We start from the raw sequence: 23,429 nt of genomic DNA, 5'->3' as shown, positions 1-23,429 counted from the left end.
GAAGGATGAGCTGTGTCAGAACAGGTGAGAGACCATACCTGGCTGATGATGGGAGAGGTGGTGTGGAGAGAGAACTCAGGCTGTGGTGGTTGAGTCTGCAGAGGGGTCCTTAGACCACCACCCATCCATCCTGCCTCCTGTTGAACACAAGCTCAGGGCAGGTAGGAGTAGCTATGCCCAGTGTTAGGTTCTCAGTGAACCTGGATGAGAGGAAGAAGGAAACAGTTGATCACATCTACCAGTTGGTCTTTGAGAGAAATGCAAGGATCCTGTCTTCCTTTTCCTGCACAGACACAAGTTATCATGTTCTATGTTTACCAGTTGTTCTTTTCTTTTCCTTTGAAAACATTTTATTTCAAATTATACATACATAAAAAAAGACTGGGGCAAAGATTTATTTGCTTGCCATTTACATCATACATTCTCCCCCAACAAAGAGTTTTGTTATAAAGTAAAGCAATTCTTTATTTTTTGGGGACCCAAAATCACTGCAGATGGTGACTGCAGCCATGAAATTAAAAGACACTTGCTCCTTAGAAAAGCTATCACCAACCTAAACAGGATATTAAAAAGCAGGGACATTACTTTGCCAACAAAGGTATGTCTAGTCAAAGCTATGGTTTTTCCAGTAGTCATGTATGGATGTGAGAGTTGGACTATAAAGAAAGCTGAGCACCGAAGAATTGATGCTTTTGAACTATGGTGTTGGAGAAGACTCTTGAGAGCCCCTTGAACTGCTAGGAGAGTCAACCAGTCAATCCTCAGGGAAATCAGTCCTGAATATTCATTGGAAGGACTGACGCTGAAGCTGAAACTCCAATACTTTGGCCACCTGATGTGAAGAATTGACTCATTGGAAAAGACCCTATTACTGGGAAAGATTGAAGGCAGGAGAAAATGACAGAGGATGAGATGGTTGGATGGCATCACCAACTTGATAGACATGAGTTTGAGCAAGCTCTGGCAGTTGGTGATGGACAGGGAAGCCTGGTGTGCTTCAGTCCATGGGGTCTCAAAGAGTCGGACACGACTGAAAGACTGAACTGAACTGAATTCTGTTGTGAATTTCTTCCCTTTCAGGGATTCACAGTAAAAATATCTAAGAATACTAGTGTACCTTTCACAGAAAACTTTTATGTAAAGCTTATCAGATTGAGTATTTGGTAGTGGGAGAATCCCAGGGAGAGAGAAAACTACTAATGAAAAGTACCAGGCTGGTTAAACTTCCACCATGCAATTTTCTAGTGGTTTCAAGAAGGTTCTGCCTCTTATGTGTTCCTTCATGTTTTTCATATTTAGAAAAGCTTTTTTTCCTTACTAAACAAAGTAAGTTTAGTAAATCATAATTTGTTTGAAATAATTTAAATAATTTAAAGTTTGTTCAATTATTTAATAAACTATTAAATAATTTGCCTCCCTACTTATACTTATCAACAATAAATGTGTCAAAGTAGAATGCTTATACTTATCAACAGTAAATGTGTCAAATGATAAACATGAGGTGACATTGATGTTCTGACAAAGACAGACTGAACGATGAAACTTTAAGTGGGTAAATGTATGATTGTCATTAGTTTTTTTTCAAGTTCTGAATACATACTCCCGTTAATGTTTCTTTGCACTCAAGGAACCTAAGGAGAGACCACTTGTAAAGAAACTTTCTCACTAAAGCTGTGCTCTACTAGTTACCAAGTTTTGAGTCCATTGTGGTCTGTTAGATCATAACAAACATCTCTGTGACATCACTGAGCTTGTTTGTGATTGGTAACTAGGAGAATGAACTCAGTGTAACATGGAGTTATTCTGGTTCTTTGGCCTGGGACTCTGAAATAGCAGAAGTGACATTTTAACTTTTAGAAGGAAAGGGAAAAAGTTCTCATTCGTTGCAGCTCTATTCTTAGAGAAGTACTGACATCTCAGGCTCTCCCTAGAGAAAGGCACATGCCCATCTGGTATGACTCTGGGCTCCAGCAGGTTGTACTTCCTCCTGTACTCAGAGTTCCTCTTCCACCTGCTCTGCTCAGATTTGGAGGTGGATATTCCAATTTTACTGTTTTTTTTTTTTTTTTTTTTTTTTTTTTTTTGTGTGTGTGTGTGTGCATTTTTAACATCTGCTGAGGTGCTCTCCACTGAACATTGAGTTGCCTGTTCACTGGGCTATCCAGGTTATCTCTGTATGTACAAGTTTGTTTGTTTTTTTTTTTTAAACTTATTTGTTCTTAACTGAAGGATAATTGCTTTACAGTATTGCATTGGTTTCTACCAAACATCAACACGAATCAGCCATAGGTTTACCCATGCTCCTCCCACTTGAACATCCCTCCCACACCCCTCCCCATCTCACCCCTCTAGGTTGTTACCCAGCCCCTGATTAGAGCTCCCTGAGTCTAAAGAAAATTCCCATTGGCTTTCTCTTTTACATGTGGTAATGCATGTTTCCATTTTACTCTCTCCATACATACCTCTCCTTCCTCCCCCACTTGCCTTCTCTGTAAGTCTGTTCTCTATGTGTCTTTATTGCTGCTCTGCAAGTAGGTTAAATCTGTATTATCTTTCTAGATTCCACATATGTGCATTAGTATTTGATATTGTTTTTCTCTTTCTGACATGATTCACTCTGTATAATAGGCTCTAGTTCATCCACCTCATTAAAGGGAAAGGAAAGTCACTCAGTCATGTCTGACTCTTTGCGACCCCATGGGCTGTAGCCTACCAGGCTTCTCCATCCATGGAATTTCCCAGGCAAGAGTACTGGAGTGGGTTGCCACTTCCTTCTTCAGGGGATCTTCCCGACCCAGGGATCGAACCTGGGTCTCCTGCATTGCAGGCAGACCCTTTACCATCTGAGCCACCAGGGAAGCCCATCCACCTCATTAGGGCTGACTCAAATGCATTCCTTTTAGTGGCTGAGTAATATTTCATTGTATATAGGTACCACCACTTCTTTTTCTTTTTAGTTATTTATTTTAATTGGAGGCTAATTACTTTATAATATTGTAGTGGTTTTTGCCATACATTGACATGAATCAGCCATGGGTGTACATGTATTTCCCATCCTGGCCCTCCCTCCCACCTCCTTCCCCATCCCATCCCTCAGGGCCATCCCAGTGCACCAGCCCTGAGCACACTGCCTCATGCATAGAACCTGCAATGGTGATCTGTTTCACATATGGTACTATACATGTTTCGTAGCTATTCTCTCAAATCATCCCACCCTCGCCTTCTGCCACAGAGTCCAAAAGTCTATTATTTACATCTGTGTCTCTTTTGCTGTCTCAAATATAGGGTCATCTTTACCATCTTTCCAAATTCCATATATATGTGTTAATATACTGTATTGGTGTTTTTCTTTCTGACTTACTTCACTCTGTATAATAGGCTCCAGCTTCATCCACCTCATTAGAACAGATTCAAATGCATTCTTTTTAATGGTGGAATAATATCCCATTGTATATATGTACCACAGCTTCCATATCCATTTGTCTGTTGATGGACATCTAGGTTGTTTCCATGTCCTAGCTATTGTAAACAGTGCTGTGATGAACATTGGGGTACATATGTCTCTTTCAATTCTGGTTTGTTCTAGTTCTGTGAAAAAATACCGTTGGTAGCTTGATAGGGATTGCATTGAATCTATAGATCACCTTGGATAGTATACTCATTTTCACTATATTGATTCTTCTGATCCATGAACATTGTATATTTCTCCATCTATTTGTGTCATCTTTGATTTCTTTCATTACTGTTTTATAGTTTTCTATATATAGGCCTTAGTTTCTTTAGGTAGATTTATTCCTTAGTATTTTATTCTTTTCATCGCAATGGTAAATGGAATTTTTGCCCTAATTTCTCTTTCTGTTTTCTCATTGTTAGTGTATAGGAATGCAAGGATTTCTGTGTGTTAATTTTATATCCTGCAACTTTACTATATTCATTGATTAGCTCTAGTAATTTTCTGGTGGTGTCTTCAGGGTTTTCTATGTAGAGGATCATGTCATCTGCAAACAGTGAGAGTTTCACTTCTTCTTTTCCTATCTGGATTCCTATTACTTCTTTTTCTGCTCTGATTGCTGTGGCCAAAACTTCCAAAACAGTTGATTAGATAGTGTGAGAGTGGGCACCCTTGTCTATGTTCCTGACTTTAGGGCAAATTGCTTTCAATTTTTCTCCATTGAGGATAAGTTGCTGTGGTTTATCAGATATGGATTTATTATTTTGTGATCTGTTCCTTCTATGCCTGCTTTTCTGGAAGGTTTTTTTTTTTTTTTTTTTTTTTAAATCATAAATAGATGTTGATTTTGTCAAAGGCTCCCTCTGCATCTATTGAGGTAATTATATACATACATACATATACACACACATATATATATATATATTTATTTATCTTTCAGTTTGTTAATGTGGTGTATCACATAGATTGATTGTGAATACTGAAGAATCCTTGCATCCCTGGGATAAAGTCCATTTGGTCATGATGTATGATCTTTTAAATATGTTGTTGGATTCTGTTTGCTAGAATTTTGTTGAGGATTTTTGCATCTATGTTCATCAGTGATATTGGCCTGTAGTTTTCTTTTTTGTGGCATCTTTGTCTGGTTTTGGTATTAGGGTGATGGTGGCCTCATGGGATGAGTTTGGAAGTTTACCTTCCTCTTCAACTTTCTGGAAGAGTTTGAGTAGAATAGGTGTTAGCTCTTCTTTAAATTTTTGGTCGAATTCAGCTGTGAAGCCATCTGGTCTTGGGCTTTTGTTTGTTGGAAGATTTTTGATTACAGTTTCAATTTCTGTGCTTGTGATGGGTCTGTTAAGATTTTCTGTTTCTTCCTGGTTCAGATTTGGGAGGTTATACTTTTCTAAGAATTCGTCCATTTCTTCCAAGTTGTCCATTTTATTGTCATATAGTCGCTGATAATAGTCTCTTATGATCCTTTGTATTTCTGTGTTGTCTGTTGTGATTTCTCCATTTTCATTTTAAATTTTGTTGATTTGATTCTTCTCCCTTTTTTTTCTTGATGAGTCTGGCTAATGGTTTGCCTATTTTATTTATCTTCTCAAAGAGCCAGCTTTTAGTTTTGTTGATTTTTGCCATAGTCTCCTTTGTTTCTTTTTCATTTATTTCTGCCTTAATTTTTATGATTTCTTTCCTTCTACTAACCCTGGGTTCTTCTTTTTCTAGTTGCTTTAGGTGTAAAGTTAGGTTTTTTACTTGATTTTTTTCTTGTTTCTTGAGGTAAGCTTGTATTGCTATGAACCTTCCCCTTAGCACTGCTTTTACAGTGTCCCATAGGTTTTGGTTGTTGTGTTTTCATTTTCTTTCTTTTCTATGCATATTTTGATTTCTTTATTGATTTCTTCCATGATATGTTGGTTATTCACAAGCATGTTGTTTAACCTCCTTATATTTGTATTTTTAATAGTTTTTTTCCTGTAGTTGACATCTAATCTTACCACATTGTGATCAGAAAAGATGCTTGAAATGATTTCAATTTTTTTTTTTTTTTAATTTACCAAGGCTAGATTTATGGCCCAGGATGTGATCTATTCTGGAGAATGTTCTGTGTGCTCTTGAGAAAAAGGTGAAATTCATTGTTTTGGGGTGAAATGTCCTATAGATATCAATTAGGTCTAACTGGCCCATTGTATCACTTAAAGTTTGTGTTTTCTTGCTAATTTTCTGTTTGGTTGATCTATCCATAGGTGTGAGTGGGGTATTAAGACTCCAACTATTATTGTGTTACTGTTAATTTCCCCTTTCATCCTTGTTAGCATTTGCCTTACATGTTGTGGTGCTCCTATGTTGGGTGCATATATATTTATAATTGTTATATCTTCTTCTTGGATTGACCCTTTGATCATTATGTTGTATCCTTCTTTGTCTCTTTTCATGGCCTTTATTTCAAAGTCTATTTTATCTGATATGAGTATTACTACTCCTGCTTTCTTTTGGTCTCCATTTGCATGAAATATCATCTTTTTCCAGCCCTTCACATTCAGTGTGTATGTGTCCCTTGTTTTGAGGTGGGTCTCTTGTAGACAGCATATATGGGGTCTTATTTTTGTATCCATTCAGCCAGTCTTTGTCTTTTGGTTGGGGCATTCAACCCATTTACACTTAAGGTAATTATTGCTAAGTACGATCCCATTGCCATTTAATTTGTTGTCTTGGGTTCGAGTTTATAAACCTTTTCTGTGTTTCCTATCTAGAGAATATCCTTTAGCAGTTGTTGAAGAGCTGGTTTGGTGGTGCTGAATTCTCAGCTTTTGCTTGTCTGTAAAGCTTTTGATTTCTCCTTCAGATTTTAATGAGATCCTTGATGGGTATAGTAATCTGGGTTGTAGGTTTTTCTCTTTCATCACTTTAAGTATGTCCTGCCATTCCCTTCTGGCCTGAAGAGTTTCTATTGAAAGATCAGCTGTTATCCTAATGGAGATGTTGTTTGTTGCTTTTCTCTTGCTGCTTTTAATATTTGCTCTTTGGGTTTGATCTTCATTAGTTTGATTAATATGTATCTTGGGGTCTTTATCCTTGGGTTTATCCTGTTTGGGACTCTCTGGGTTTCTTAGACTTGAGTGGCTATTTCCTTCCCCATTTTAGGGAAGTTTTCAACTATTATCACCTCGAATATTTTCTCATGGCCTCTTTTTTGTTGTTGTTGTTGTTGTTTTCTTCTTCTGGGACTTCTATGGTTTGAATGTTGGGGCATTTAACATTGTCCCAAAGGTCTCTGAGGTTGTCCTCATTTCTTGTAATTCTTTTTTCTTTTTCCTCTCTGCTTCATTGATTTACACCATTCTATCTCCCACCTCACCTATCCTATCTTCTGCCTCAGTTATTCTACTGTTGGTTTCCTCCAGAGTGCTTTTGATCTCAGTTATTGCATTATTAGTTATTGATTGACCCTTCTTTATTTCTTCTAGGTCTTTGTTAAACATTTCTTGCATCTTCTCAATCCTTGTCTCTAATCTATTTATCTGTAGCTCCATTTTGTTTTCAAGATTTTGGACCATTTTACTATTATTATTCTGAATTCTTCTCTAGGTATTCTCCCTATCTCCACTTCTTTTGTTTGGCTTGATGGGAATTTATCATGTTCCTTTACCTGCTGTATATTTCTTTGCCTCTTCATTTTGTTTAGATTGCTGTGTTTGGGGTGGCCTTTCTGTAGGCTGGAAGTTTGTGGTCCCTCTTTATTGTGAAGCTAGCTCCCTGTGTGTGGCGTTGGATAAGTGGTTTGTCAAGGTTTCCTGATTAGGTGTTGGGACCAGCCCAACAACAAACTGACATAAGGGAGCAGTGCTGCAGAAGAATAAAGAAAAGTAAGACTCAGAAATCAGGTGAGGATCAGAGGGCTGATGCCGTTCGCAAGCAAAAGCCAAGATCCTGATCCTTGCAGGCTTTTTATTGCTAACATCTACTTCCTTATGTGTGCTCTGAAGACATCTGTTTTTTACAATTTCAGATTGGGGATAACAATATACAATGCACTGTCCTCAATGTCAAACCTGCAGGCCTTTCATGACTATGTTTAGCCCTTCAGCTAGTAATGACCTTTCTCAGCAACTCCCTCAAGGCTCTGGTCATGAGAACAGTCACTAATGTTTTTCCATCAGTCACATCACTACTTCAGCATCTTGTTTTCAAGATGTTTTTCTACGATGTACTTTTTACTGCTCCTGGCCCTTCACCTGGGGGTCATGAGAAAGTCATTCTTATTCTTCAAAGAAACCCTATTAATTATAGTACAGGCCTGTGCATAGAATATTCCCTACATATCTCACCCCCCTTTATTAGAAGCTTACTTTTGATGATATTGTTGATCATAGAAATCAAAGCGATAGTCACTAATTGCTGTTGTTGTCCATCAACTTTCTTGGTGATTCACTGCCAGACTATGTAGAAACAGAAAGAAAAAGACATAAAAATTAACATAAAACCAGCCATTGATCCTCCGATAGTTGTCAAATGAGGAAGGGATTTAATTCAGAATTCCCATCTGCTGCTGCTTCCAGCAGATTGAAAGTGAAAGTGAGTGCTCGCTTCGGCAGCACATATACTAGAAAGTGAAAGTGAAGTCGCTCAGCTGTGTCCACTCTTTGTGACCCCGTGGACTGTAGCCCACCAGGCTCCTCCTTCCATGGGATTCTCCAGGCAAGAATACTGGAGTGGGTTGCCATTTCCTTCTCTAGGGGATCTTCCTGACCCAGGGATTGAACCCAGGTCTCCCACACTGTGGGCAGACGCTTTAACCTCTGAGCCACCATGGAAGCCCCTCCAGCAGATTAGATCCTTGCAAAAGGTGTAGTTTCTGAGAGAAAGTTTCCATAATCTATTGTTGTAAGTTATTAATATCCAGAGATATATTACCTTATTTAAGAGGTGTTGTTTAACGTTGTCTCAATGAAATGAAGATTCATTATATTTGTGAGGAGTGACACAAAAAGAAATTATGTTCCAATCACACTTAGGACGAATCTGTTTTCACAGACTATTTACTTGATCACCTAGTAGTATAACAACCTGTTGTAAATCAGCCATTTGTGCAGCTAATTTTCCATCTGTTTTTCTCTGGGTAGACCAAAGAACATCAGAGTCTTTGTGCCATTCTTGCACAAAGTGAACAGTCTGTACACTCTGAAGTAATGCCACTCCTGCTACAGCTGCTATAGTAGCTATAGCAATAATTCCTAAAATGGCAGCAATTAACAGTCCAATAAACTGTTTAGTGTGTTTTAGCATTTTCTTAAGGATTTTTTCTACAATATAGACTGTGGGGCTATCCTGCCATGGTCTGTACATTTTTACAGGAAGCCATACTGCAGATCTGATTTTTAGAATATACAGAGAATAGTCATTCTGAAACTGGAGAGAAGAATTGATACAAGTGTAAAAGGAACAATTTTGACAAGTAAGTAACCCAGAAGAGGCATTATAAAAAGTAGGTCCTATCAAAAATACAAAAGGTAAACAAACACATGCTTTAATCCAATGGGTTGAATTTTCATCAAAATGTAAGGAATGACCAGATACTCTCAAATTAAATTGCCCCTTCCATGCTGTTATGGGTTGGAAGGCAGCTGATATTTTCCACAATTCTGAATGTAAAGGCATATAAGGTAATATAGGTAAGGGAGGGGAGAAACTCCCTCCATGCCAATTTATAGAGCTAATAACAATGTTATTGATGTAGTCTAAAGTATTGTTTAACAATATAGGCAAATCCAAATTATTATTTTTGTCCAAAGGATCTCCTTTGGGACTCAAATCAGTAATTTCTCCATCAGAAATACTGACCATTATTAATTTCCATTGTACCCAATGTTCTATTCCAGATTTTATAGAAATAATACAGTTATGTAGATGAGGTGGAAACAGTAGTATTTTCTCCTGTGATATTAAAGGAAAATGCTTCTAATAAGAAAAAATGTGTTTTGTTCCCTTGAGGTTCTTTAACTATAGATAGCCAACTTTGTAATCCTCTTTTAAGACAATGAGTTTCCACTCCCATACTTATAGGGGTAAGATCTGTTCCCACAGTATAATTAACACTAACATTTTGAAAGTTGTCAGGCCTCTTCTTCTGGTTTTAAAGAAAGGCTCAGGTCAAAAGGTCCGGGTAGCCAAGAAGAGTCACTTATGAAAATTGGAACAGAAGAATCCTCCCACATAATTGGCCTTCATAGGGGAAGACTGGGCACATATGCCCATTAAGTATGATTGGCACCTTCTGTGGTAGTTACCACAGATAACATAGCCAAGAACAAGGTAGCCAAGGTCAAAGGCTGTCCCTGTTCTTTGACCAATTTTTCCCATTCAATGGTCAGTTTCTTCAATTGACCCCAAGTGGGAGGTTTGGTTTTTTTGGTCCTTGCAGCTGGTTCGGGGCAGTTGCTGATCGTCAGTCTTGTTATCCCCATCACTGGCGGCTCTCCAGGAGGATTGATGTCAAACCATGTCCTCTTCTTTCCTTACTTTGACTATCCCATGGTGTTGTCCATTATCTGAAATGACAAGAGCATAACCTCGTCCTTTCTTAAGTTTAAAGCCCTTACACCAATAGTTCATAGCTTTTTCCAACCATACCGGAGTATTATTTGCAATCATTTGACCAGGAGCATAATTTTCACTAAGAATAGTGTTCTGAAAATGCAATGTTGCTGTTGGTGTTGTATGATCCAATTGCCAATCCAAAAAATTTAAAGTAAATTAGCTTGGGCTAATTTTTCTTTTGGAGAAGGAACTGGCAACCCACTCCAGTGTTCTTGCCTGGAGAATCCCAGGGATGGGGAAGCCTCTGCCACCTATGGGGTCACACAGAGTCAGACACGGCTGAAGTCAGACACAGTGTCAGACAGACATGACTTAGCAGCAGCAGCAGCAGCAATTTCTCTTTTGGTGTCATCAATATGCAGTACTTTTCTCCCCCTTTCTGTTTAAATAACATATTTTTTAGAGTATGATGAGTACGTTCAAGACCACAAGGAGTGGTCTTGAGAATTATATGGAATACCTGTAGAATGAGAAATATTCCAATCAGATAAAAATTTTGCAAAACCATGACTCACATAAGCAGGGCAATTATCAGTTTTAACATGTTTTGGTAGGCCCATATAAGACAAGGCCTGCAAAAAATGTGAGATGACACGAGCAGATTTTTTTTTTTCAGAATGAGCAAAAGCATAAATCATGGCTGGATATATATCCACAGAAACATGAATAGCTCTCAAACATCCAAAAGAAGGGATATGAGTAACATCAGTCTGCCAAATATCATTGGGATAGAGGCCTCTGGGATTAACCCCTGTAGTTGTAGGAATGTAGTAAGAGTACATGTAGGGCAGGCAGAAAAAATATTTCTGGCCTCTTGTTTGGATAATTGAAATTTATTCATCAAGCCTTGTATATTTATATGTGTGAGTTGATGAAATTCATAAGGAGTAATAAAAGCAATTAACAAAGAGTTGATGGAATCATTGCCCTTTGCCAGTGGTCCGGGCAATTTAGAATGAGATCTGATATGTGTGATGTAAAAAGGGGCAGAATGAAGCCTTACTATATTTTGTAATTGAGATAACATTGTAATAATAGATGATTTAGAATAAGACTTTGGTGGAGATATGGTTTCAATAACTTGTGTTATCTGTATAGCATATTGAGAATCTGATATAATGTTTAAAGCTGTAGAAACATTCTGTAATAAGGTAGCAATAGCCTCTAATTGGTCTTGTTGAACAGAGGCCAGGGTAGATTGGCAAACCTTTGTTGTGGGTCCAGTATAACCAGCTTTGAGAGTTTTATTTGTGTGAGTAAAATACATGGGGGCATTAGCAAGAGGAATTGTTTTAGTAATAATAGGAATTATCCATTTGTGTTTAGCAGCAATAGTAATCAAAAGTGACTTTGGAAAATGGTTATGAACCTCATCTATGAAATCAGCAATGGCAATTTGCCAATCCATACTGGTAACAAATAATCTATGGATTTGATTATTAGTGAAAGGAAAAAAAATTCATATGGATCATAACCAGAAATTTGTATACATCTGGATATCATTTTTGAAATAAGAAAGGAAATAAGCATTATGTAAGTAGTCATTATTTTCTTAGGAGTGTAGGATAAAATTCCCCATTCAAGGATACCCTGCAGTTGTCATAATATTCCTATAGGGTAATCTAAAGTAGGAAGAATAAGTAAAGAAATTGGAACAGTCAGATCTACTTGTTTAAGTTGTCTTTGTTGTATATCTTGATTTACAAGATCCAATTTCTGTTTAGCCTATTCTGTTAGTACACAGGGTCTGTTTAAATCAGATTCTCCTTGTAGGATTTGAAATATGTGTGTTAAGGAATGACTGAGACTTCCTAAAGATGGTTGTAACCAACTTATATCTCCTAATAATTTTTGAAAATCATTTAAAATTTTCAAGGGATCATTTTGAATTTGTATCTTTTGTGGTTTAGTAGTATTTCTTTGCAATATATATCTAAATAGATATATGGTTCCTGCTCTTGTAATTTATCAACAGCAATATATAACCCATATTCTTTTAATTTAATCTCTGTCTTTAAGAAAATATGTTGAAGTTCCTCAGCAGTAGGAGAAGCTAAAAGAATATTATTCATATAGTGGGTAATATAAGCATGAGGGAATTGTTTTCTAATAAGTTTAAGTGGTTTGGAGATGGATAATTGACATAATGTAGGACTATTAAGCATTCATTGTGGCAATACCTTCCAGTAGTATCAAGACACTGGTCTTTTATTATTAATTGATGGTATAGTAAAAGCAAAATGGAGAGCATCAGATTCTTGTAGAGGAAGAGTATAAAAACAATCGTTAAGATAAATGATTTTTATTTTCCAATTTCATGGTATCATAGAAGGTGATGGAATGCCTGGTTTTAAAGCACCCGTGGATTTGATTATAGCATTAATTTTTCTTAAATCAGTTAACATTCTCCATTTCCCAGATTTCTTCTTAATAACAAAGACAGGAGAATTCCAAGGACTAGTAGTTGAGGCAATATGATTAAGAGATAATTGTTCCTCTACTAGCTGTTCAAGAGCCTGTAACTTTTCATGTGATAGTGGCCACTGCTCTGTCCAAATAGGATTTGGACATCAGATTTCCATGTCAACTTAAGTGCTGTTTTTGTTGTTTGGCAGTGGCCTCTACTTAAAAGCCTGTGTATTTTGAGCAGGATTGTATCCCATATTTACCATAATTTGTTTAGCTTGAGAAGATATAGTAGGAACCATTACATAAGCTCTTCATTGCATCAATAGATTTTGTCCCCATAAATTAATAGGATATCTGCAACTGAAGGTTGTAAAGTTGCAGGTTGTTGTTTGGGGCCTGAACATGTCAAAATATTAGTACTTTTTTGAATATTTTGCATAGTTCCAATTCCTGATGCTGGGAAAGATTGAGGGCAGGAGGAGAAGGGGACAACAGAGGATGAGATGGTTGGATGGCATCACTGACTCAATGGACATGGGTTTGGGTGGACTCTGGGAATTGGTGATGGCAGGGAGGCCTGGTGTGCTGCGGTTCAAGGGGTCACAAAGAGTCGATACGACTGAGTGACTGAATTGAACTGTACTGAATTCCAGTTAACATAATAGGGACAACTGTTAAAGGCCAAGAAAATGGCCAATGCTTTTTAGATATTATAGAAACATCTGCTCCAGTATCTACAAGTCCTGAAAGTTGCTTATTATCAATATATACAAATAATGTGGGTCTAGAATCAGATACAAAAGTTTGCCAATATACCTGTTTTCCGCAGTTCTTTTAATATGAGATTTACTAGTAGTGATATAAGGTAATAATAACAATTGAGCTTATGATCCCCTTTTATTATTTGCTAAGGATACTCTGTTTCCATCATAATAGAAATTTTGCCCTCATAATCTTCATCTATAACCCCCATTAGGACTTGAACTCCCTTACTTGTTAAACTACTGCATCCTAATAATAACTCCGCACTTCCTTTAGGTATTGGACCTTTAATTCCAGTAGGGATTTTATAAATTCTCATAGCTGGCATAAGAAGTAAATTATCAATGGCGGGGACATCTAATGCTGTCCTTCAGGGTGTTGCAGGAAGGTCGGCAACCCAGGTGTATGGTTTGGAAGGGCTGAATGAGGTGGCTGTTTGCTGACTGGATACACAAAAGGAACAGCATTCCAGGTTTGTTAAGAGCTCATGTTGATTGATGGGCCCTGAGTGGGGCCTTTCTTTCAGTTTCCCAACAAAGGGGATCCATTTTTATGAAATTTAGATCTACACTGATTAACCTAATGATTGCCTTTATTACAGCAAGGGCATAATCCAGGTGTCTTTTCACTTGTGGGAGTAGGCTTATTAGGTGTATTTTTATTAGTCTTGCAATTTTTCTACACATGTCCTCTCTTACCACAGCTAAAACATTTAACCTGCTGATTTGCTTGTTGTTTCAAGCTCGTAATGGCTTGAGCCAACATTTGCATCTTATAGGGTTCTGATCCAATATCATGACAAGCCTTAATATAATCCTCTAGAGGTTTTCCTTGTGCTTTAAGAGGCTGTAAAACCTTTTGACATTCTGAATTTGTATTATCATAGGCAAGCATCTGTAATAACATATCCCTTAATTCAATTTGAGCAACAGTTCTCACCAGATTTTGTCTTAATTGGGTGATAAAATCAGCATAAGTTTCCCCTTTAGGTTGTTTTACATTAACAAAAGAAGGATGAGACTGTCCTGAGGGGCTAACCTTTTCCCCTGCCCTAAGACAAATAAATCTAATTTTACTTATCATTGAATCATAGTTGTCTCTGAGCCTCTTGATATGCCCCGATCCCATTAATTGTTCCACAGTAATATTAAGAGGAGGATTAGCAGCTGCATTTCTTTGACCTTTTGAGGGTCTTCACCTTGCCACCATGTTCGAAACTGTAAAAATTCCGAAGTGGATAAGCAAGTTCTAGTAATCATTTCCTAATCATATGGAATGAATTGTTCAGACTGAGCCAACCCCTGATTAAGACCCGTGGTGTAAGGAGATGTAGTTCCATTTTGTGTGCATGCCTGTTTACTCTCCTTAATAGTTTTAAAAGAGAGAGGAGTATGTTCAAATTGTACTCTGCCTTGTGGAAGTTGAGAATTAAGGGGCACCTGAATCACGGTAACAGGCAAAACCAAAGCATCAAGGTTGCCTTCTCACTTTGCTGCTCATACAGCTTGCTGAAAAGATGAGAGAGCAGGTACAGATGTCTTTGGTATTGTGACTGTGGCTCTAAATACCCCATCATCCCATGGTATCAGGATCTAGTGGAGGGTGTTCCTGACCTATAGGGGGCTCTGGCCAAGGAGCCAAAGGCTGTGAGACTGGGGATAAAGGGAAAGCTTCAGAATGTTGTCCAGTACCATAGTTAACATGGGATTTAGGACTCAAAAATTGAGCCTCTCTCTCCCCTTCCAAAGGATTATATTTCTCTTTATCCAGATTTTCATAAATATAAGGCGGCCAGACAGGTGACTCCTGAGATTCAGGAGGAGCAGGAGAATCAGATTCTGAATCAGAAGAGTCAGACTGTTCAGTTTGTAAAGGAGCCAAAGTAGTATAAATAAGGTTACAAAGAGACCACACACTTATAGGAATGGGTTCCCCAGACTGAAAGGCTCTATGCAAATAACACATCACTTCTTTCCACTCATTAAGACGCAAAGTCCCTTTTTCTGCATCCAACCAGTAACAGTGCTTATGAATTGCCTGAAATAATTTCCGAAAATTCCCTTCTTTCACTTTTACTCCAGAGCTACGTAGTAAGGTTTTTAGAAGCACAATATAGTCAGCATGCTTAGAAGGAGCTTGCCCCATTGTGTCCCTGATTGACAAATCCATGGGGGTGTACTCACCAAGTACTTTCACTATCCTCCGATCTCTTGGCTGGAATTCCCCGCATCTTCTGGCACTGTCAAAAAAGCCTTGAAAGCTATTCGTGCCCTCAGGTCCCTGTTCGGGCGCCAAATGTTGGGACTAGCCCAACAACAAACCAACCTGAGGGAGTGTTGCCACAGAAGAATAAAGAAAAATAAGACTTAGAAATAAGGTGAGGATCGGGGCGGGGTGGGGGGGAGGGGGCTGATGCCATTCGCAGGCAAAAGCCAAGATCCTGATCCTTGTAGGCTTTTTATTGCTAACATCTACTTCCTTGTACATGCTCTAAAGACATCTGTTTTTACAATCTCAGATTGGGGATAACGATAAACAATGCACAGTCCCCTTCAGGCCTTTCATGACTATGTTTAGCCCTTCAGCTAGTGATGACCTTTCTCAGCAACTCCTTCAAGGCCCTGGTCATGAGAACAGTCACTAATGGTTTTCCATGAGTCACATCAGGACTTCAGCATCTTGTTTTCAAGATGTTTTTCCACAATGTACTTTTTACTGCTCCCGGCCCTTTGCCAGGGGGTCATGAGAAAGTCATTCTTATTCTTCAAAGAAGCCCTGTTAATTATAGTACAGACCTGTGCTTAGAATATTCCCCACAGTTAGGGAAGCTTGTGTCTGTGTTCTGGTGGGTAGAGCTGTTATCTCTTCTCTCTGGAGTGCAATGAAGTGTCCAGTAGTGAGTTTTGGGGTGTCTCTGGGCTTGGTGTGACTTTGAGCAGCCTGTATTTTAAGGCTCAGGGTTGTGTTCCTGTGTTGCTGAAGAATTAGCATGGTATGTCTTGCTCTGGAACTTGTTGGCTCTTGGGTGGAGCTTGGTTTCAGTGTAGGCATGGAGGCTTTTGGATGAGCTCTTGTTGATTAATGTTTCCTGGAATCAGGAGTTCTCTGTTGTTCTCAAGCTTTGGATTTAAGCCTCCTGCCTCTGGCTTTCAGTTTTATTTTTACAGTAGCCTCAAGACTTCTGCATCCATACAGAACAGATAATAAAACATCTAGGTTAACAGTGAAAAGATTCTTTACAGTGAGGGACACCTAGAGAGGCTCAAAGACTTACACAGAGAAGAGAAGAGGGAGGAGGGAGGTAGATAGAGGTGTCTAGGAGAAGAGGTGGAGTCAAAAGGGGAGAGGCCAATCTAGCCAGTAATCAGTTCCCTAAGTGTTCTTCACAGCCCAGAACACCCAGAGAGATTCACAGAATTAAGTAAAGAGGAGAAGGGGGAGGGAGGAAATCGAGGTGAACTGGGGGAGAAAAGGGAGAGTCAAAGAGGGGAGAGCAATCAAGCCAGTAATCACACCCCTAAGTGAAAACGGATACTGAAGATAGATTCTTAAAGGTACAAAATTGATAACAAATAGCAAAAAGCAAAGATTGAAAATCTAGAGTAGAGTTTAGACTCTCAAAAATACAACATTAAAAATATAAAACAAAATCAATCACAAAGATTATAAAATATATATATATGAAATTTGCTTTAAAAATAGGGTCTTTTTTGGGGTAAGGCAATAGTAGGTTATAAGAATGAAAATTAAAGGAGTAATAAAGAACTTAAAAATAAAAAAATAAAAATATTAAGAATTGATAGTAGTAAAATATATATCTAGGTATTTCTCTGGAGCTGTTTCAGGCAGTGTGGGGTCAGTTCACTTTCAGATAGTTCATTGTTCCAGCTAGTACTTCTTCTCAAGGTCTATAGACCCCTTCCAATGCTTACTAAATGCTAACTACAGGATTTTAATCTGTTGAGCTTGTCACTTCCAGAGTGGTTCCCTCTTCTTTGTTTATTTTGGCTTCCTCTGTTTGTAGGTCTCTTCAGTGTCTAATTTCCTCTGTGACACAAGGGGGTGAATGTGGTCACTTATTTAGGCTCACTTGTTCAGTTGTGTTGTGGGGAGGGAGGAACGCTGCAAACAAATATCACTGGCATGTGTGGGGAGTGCTCGTAGTGTATGGATCACACTGGGTTTGCCCCAGCTCATGGTGGCATGTTTTTCCCGGGTCTACACTGCTCAGGCTCCAGGTTGCTCTGCAGGGGCACTGTCCAAAGTGGGCCCTGTGTTTGGTCACTTTCCAGGTCTAAGCTGCTCAGGTTCAGGTCCTTGGGTACTCTGTGAGGGCACAGACTCAGTTGGGCATGCATTTTGTGCCCTTCCCAGGTCCAAGCAGCTCAGGCAACCAGGTGCTTGGTAAGCACACTGTCCCAGGTGGGCCATGCATCTTAATCACCTTCCTGGTCCCAGCTGCTCAGTTTCCTGGGTGCCCCGTGAGAGTGCCAGCTCAGGTGTGCCGTGTGTCTCCTCTGGGGAGCTGATCTCAGGCTGTGACCTTCCTGGTAGATGTCAACTGTCCAGGATCCCGGGAAGACATGGTTAGCAGCTGGAAGCCTACTCACAGTTTGGTGGAGGATGCTGGTCTCTGGGACTGAAATTGCCCCTTGCCTTCCAGCTCTGGCTGTTGCACGCCTGCCTCTCTGCTTCTGGCAGCAGGTGAGGCGGGTCTGCAGCCGGCTAGATCTCCTTCGATCTTTGGTCAATCCTTCTTTATCTTTTCATCTGCTGATAGACATTTAGTTTGACTCCGTGTCCTAGCTATTGTAATTAGAGCTACAGTGAACATCGGGGTACATGTGTCTTTTTAAATTTTGGTTTCCTCAGGGTATATGTGCCCTGTAGTGGGATTGCTGGGTCATATGATGATTTTATTCCTAGTTTTTAAAGGAATTTTAATACTGTTCTCCATAGTGGCTATATCAATTTACATTCCCACCAACAGTGCAAGGGGGTTACCTTTTCTCCACACCTTCTCCAGCATTTATTGTTTGTAGAATTTTTGATGATGGCCATTCTGACTGGTATGAGGTCATATCTCATTGCAGTTTTGATTTGCATTTCTCTAATAATGAATGACGTTAAACATCTTTTCATGTAATTATTAGCCATCTACATCTTTTCTTTGGAGAAATGTCTGCTTAGGTCTCTTGCCAACTTTTTGATTGGATTATTTGTTTTTCTGGTATTGATTTGTATAAGCTGCTTGTATATTTTTGAAATTAACCCTTTGTCAGTTGTTTCATTTGCTATTATTTTTCCCCATTCTGAGGGTTGTCTTTTCACCTTGTTTACAGTTTCCTTTACTGTGAAAAAGCTTTTAAATATACTTAGGTCCCATTGTTAATTTATTTTTAATTTCCATTACTGTAGCAGGTGGGTCATAGAGGATCTTGCTGTGATTTATGTCATAGAGTGTTCTGCCTATGTTTTCCTCTAAGATTCTATAGTTTATGGTCTTATATTTAGATCTTTAATCCATTTTGACTTTATCTTTGTATATGGTGTTAGGAAGTATTTTAATTTCATTCTTTTACATGTAACTATCCAGTTTTCCCAGCAGCACTTATTGAGGAAACTATCTTTGCCCCATTGGATATTCTTGCCTCCTTTGTCAAAAATAAGGGTACCAGTGATTTTGTTAGTGTTTTGGTTACAAAGATGTAGAAGTTTTGAAAGATTTACCCCTAAGCTTACTTGTACTGTAGGCAGCATTGTTTTTAATAAACATTTTTGCAGAATGCATCATTTTTCAGGGACAGGTATATTGTATTATAATAGAAATCCTATATTTTGTTTATACTTAGTGAATGCTTAATAAATGTTGACAGATTTTTTTATAATTACTACATCACAAGACTTTTAAAAAGTGATTTCAAGGAATGATTGTACTGACAATGAACCAAATTACAAGATCACTTGAATTATCTAGAATAAAAAAGCTTTAAAAGTCATTGTAATTTGCATGGTATAGTTATTACTGCTATTTTAAAGAAGCAGAGATAACTTTTAATTTTCAAAGTTTGATGAACAACCATCCATTAGTTTGAGAAGTTGAGTAACAGGATACTGTACTTGTTTTTCAAACCATTTACAAACTGTAGAAAAGCAGCTGGTCAGAAAATGCACAACCATTAAACTGCAGTCCTGTTGACAATCCTTGGCTTGACAGGGCCATAGGGACACTCACCATTGGCAATTCTGCCATATTTACAGTTGGTGTAAAAATATCACCCTGGGTAATTCATGTTCTGTTGTCTTCTTTGATGCACTTTGTGTATGGCACTGCCTCACTCAAGGTAGTGGAAGTTAGCAAAACATCTACTCCAGGGTTAAAAACATTCACAAAATCATTAGCAATGAGTCATCTCACTTTCTCTGCTTTGATAAAATAGTTCTCATAGTTTTATTTTAATAAGAAAGTTTCCTGAGAGGATTCTTCCCCTCACCACATCATTGAACCCTTCTTGTTTAGTTGCAGCATATATGGCTTCAGTAGACACATTGATGTCAAATCTGTGACCATATTCTAACCTATCATATCTTGCCTATTTGATGACACTTCTGATGTACACAGTACATGGTAGCAGACAATTGAATAACTGATTTGCGCAGGGACACTTCAATTACTTTGGCCCCCTCAGACTCAAAGAGATTAGCAGCTTTGGACCAAAGAGATTGTACTTCACTTGACAATTCTGGTATAAGATATTCCTTTGGAATTCCTATACATTGTTTGCTCACATCTGTTAAACTGGGAAGTATAAATGATTTTAACAGGATCTTAACTTGTGGTAGAATCTTAGAGATCTTGCCCAGCTAGTATATTCGACATGATGGCTGCATCAGCCACACATCTAGTTAAGATTCTGGGCACATCATTGAAATCACCAGGGAATGAGGCCATGACAAAAAACTAAGTCATAGCTGGGATTTAAACCAACAACCTCATAGTGGGCAGCTGGATTGCTGGTTGATCCTCTGGAATCTGGTCCTAAAGCAACGAAGCAAGTGAATGCTGACACAGCCACTGCACTCCCTCCTGAGCTTCCTCCAGTGATAAGACAATTTGAATACTTATTATCACCATGAGACTTCTGCCTCCTCTTTTCTCTATATTGTTTTGAATAGCTCCATGGGTTTTTAACTGGTCCAAAAATGCCATCTGTGCTTCTGTATCCCATAGCAAACTCATCTAAGTTTGTTTTTTACCATTAACAGAGCTCCCTGATCCAACAACCTGTCTGGCATTTTAAGGTGATACATAACTTTTCAGCATATTTAATGCACATGTTGTCTCAATGCCAGATGTGCTAAAGTTGTCTTTTACTGCAATAGGAATTTCATCTAAATCCCCTAGTGAGTGACCTTTTTTATATCTTTTCTCTGATTCTTCAACTTGCTTTAAGACCACCTCTCCTGATACAGTAACTTGGTCTTCTTGATAAAGGAGAGCTATCTTTGACAGAACTCAGTTGGAGTAACCTGGCCTTGTTCTAGTGCCACAGAAACTTCTTGCAGGGTCCAACCCATCGTGGTCCTTGTGCCTTGCCTGCCACCACCAGGACCTGGTGACAAAGGAGGAAGAGGAACAGTTGTTCTTTTGAAGTCAAAGGTGGTTATCAAATTTGTAGCTTTATGGCACAATAGATAAGGGTGTCAAGGACTTGAAGGCTATTTATGAGGTTTAGGGTAGTAGCTTACTATTAACATCCATGTTCTTTTTTGAACATCATCACATGCTTGTTTCAGTTGTCCTCTGTGTTGGTTAAGATTCTGTGCCTGTAGGCCCTAGAATTATGCATGATAAAGCTACTTTTCACAGAAATAGTTTGTTTTTCAATCATGCAAGAACCCTTGTAAGGCTTTGATCTGTTTTCTGGGGCTGCCATAACCAAGTACTACAAACCAGGTGGTTAAAACAACAGAAATTTATTGTTTCCCAGTTGTGGAGGTTGGAAGTCTGAAATCAAGGTGTCAGCAGGGTCACTGATCCCTCTGAATTCTGGTCACAGGGAGAATCTTTCTTTGCCTCTTCTAGATTTTGGTGGTTGCAGGAAAACCTTGGGTTCCTTGGTTTTTAACTGCCACCACTCCAGTTTCTGTTTGCTTCAGGTGGTTGTTTTCTGCCTGTGTTTGTCTCTGGGTCCCCTTATAAGGACATCGGTCATATTGGATTCAGGGCCAGCCTAACTCCAGTACGATTGCATCTTAATCAGACCCTAATTCCAAATAAAGTCACATTTTGATGTAACTGGAGTTCCTACATAGAACTTTAGTGTATCTTTTGGGAGAGGGATATGATTTAACCTGTAACAAGCTCTGTGGCTAGCATGATCCTCCATGATGTCAAATGCATTGTGACTTTGACCAGGCTGGCAGCCTCCAAGGCTCAGGCCATGGGGTGGAGAAAGGTTCTGGTTGTTGTCACCCTCCACTGACCTGTATTTAGTCACTTGGCTGCTCCTATCTGCTCAGGAGGCAGGAGAGAGAGGACCTCTTTCCAGGTTGCCAATGCAACTAAAACCCAAGGTTTTGTTAGCACAGAAGAAAGAGAGCAGGTTTTGAGCAGATCTGAAAGAGACATGTGCACCCCAATATTCATCGCAGCACTGTTTATAATAGCCAGGACATGGAAGCAACCTAGATGCCCATCAGCAGACGAATGGATAAGGAAGCTGTGGTACATATACACCATGGAATATTACTCAGCCATTAAAAAGAATTCATTTGAATCAGTTCTAATGAGATGGATGAAACTGGAGCCCATTATACAGAGTGAAGTAAGCCAGAAAGATAAAGAACATTACAGCATACTAACACATATATATGGAATTTAGAAAGATGGTAATGATAACCCTATATGCAGAGCAGAAAAAGAGACACAGAAGTACAGAACAGACTTTTGAACTCTGTGGGAGAAAGTGAGCGTGGGAGGTTTCGAAAGAACAGCATGTATATTATCTATAGTGAAACAGATCACCAGCCCAGGTGGGATGCATGAGACAAGTGCTCAGGCCTGGTGCACTGGGAGGACCCAGAGGAATCGGGTGGAGAGGGAGGTGGGAGGGGGGATCAGGATGGGGAATACATGTAACTCCATGGCTGATTCCTGTCAATGTATGACAAAACCCACTGAAATGTTGTGAAGTAATTAGCCTCCAACTAATAAAAAACAAAAAAGAAAAGAAAAGAAAAAAAAAAAAAAAGAGAGAGAGAGAAAAGAAAGAGAACAGGTTTTGAGGACAGCCAGTAGTCTCTGCCACCTGTTCATAGTCCTTGGGGGTGGGGGTGGGAGTGGTCTCTGTTGTTCAATTTCTCTCCCACTGTGTCTTTTCTCATTGAATTATTTCTAGCATTTAAAGGGTAAGAGGGAGTTTCCTGTATATGAGTATGTTGGTTTTCTAATTATTTTCAAGACTTTATTTTATTCAGCTAAATTGCATTGACTAGTTCCTATTAATAATTGGTGTGGAAAATAGCTAGAAGTGGAAGATGTGATCATTCTGTTGAGAAGGAGAGGACTTTGACTAAGGAGCAGAGACATGTGTTTGTGAAAAGATGCTTGTGAAAAGTAAGAAAGAGATAGAGACTTAATAGAATTATCTTTTAAGAATGATGATTTTAATGATAGCTAATGACAAGCATTCTTTGGGATTGCCTTTCTTTGGGATTGGAATGACAACTGACCTTTTCCAGTCCTGTGGCCACTGCTGAGTTTTCCAAATTTGCTGGCATGATGAGTGCAGCACTTTCACAGCATCAACTTTCAGGATTTGAAATAGCTCAACTGGAATTCCATCACATCCACTAGCTTTGTTCATAGTGATGTTTTCTAAGGCCCACTTGACTTCACATTCCAGGATGTCTGGTTCTTGGTGAGTGATCACACCATTGTGATTATTTGGGTCATGAAGATCTTTTTTGTACAGTTCTTCTGTGTATTCTTGCCACACCTTCTTAATATCTTCTGCTTCTGTTAGGTCCATACCATTTCTGTCCTTTATTGAACCCATCTTTGCATTTAATGTTCCCCTGGTATCTCTAATTTTCTTGAAGAGATCTCTAGTCTTTCCCATTCTGTTGTTTTCCTCTATTTCTTTGCATTGATCACTGAGGAAGGCTTTCTTATCTCTCCTGGCTATTCTTTGGAACTCTGCATTCA

The 23,429-nt window shown here is 38.8% G+C and overlaps 1 protein-coding gene and 1 pseudogene across 1 annotated transcript in view; one reads left to right on the top strand and one right to left on the bottom strand.

Moving 5' to 3' along the window:
• The window catches only part of LOC122447588 (ATP-binding cassette sub-family C member 4-like), a 337,265-nt gene that overhangs the window by 125,455 nt on the left and 188,381 nt on the right, over nucleotides 1-23,429 (top strand). The window lies entirely within an intron of this gene.
• Nucleotides 19,253-20,797, bottom strand: LOC122447659 (annotated as a pseudogene).

Source organism: Cervus canadensis, chromosome 9, assembly GCF_019320065.1.
Source record: "Cervus canadensis isolate Bull #8, Minnesota chromosome 9, ASM1932006v1, whole genome shotgun sequence".
In the NCBI taxonomy this organism is placed as follows: Eukaryota; Metazoa; Chordata; class Mammalia; order Artiodactyla; family Cervidae; genus Cervus; species Cervus canadensis.
This window is presented reverse-complemented; position numbering and strand designations above follow the sequence as displayed.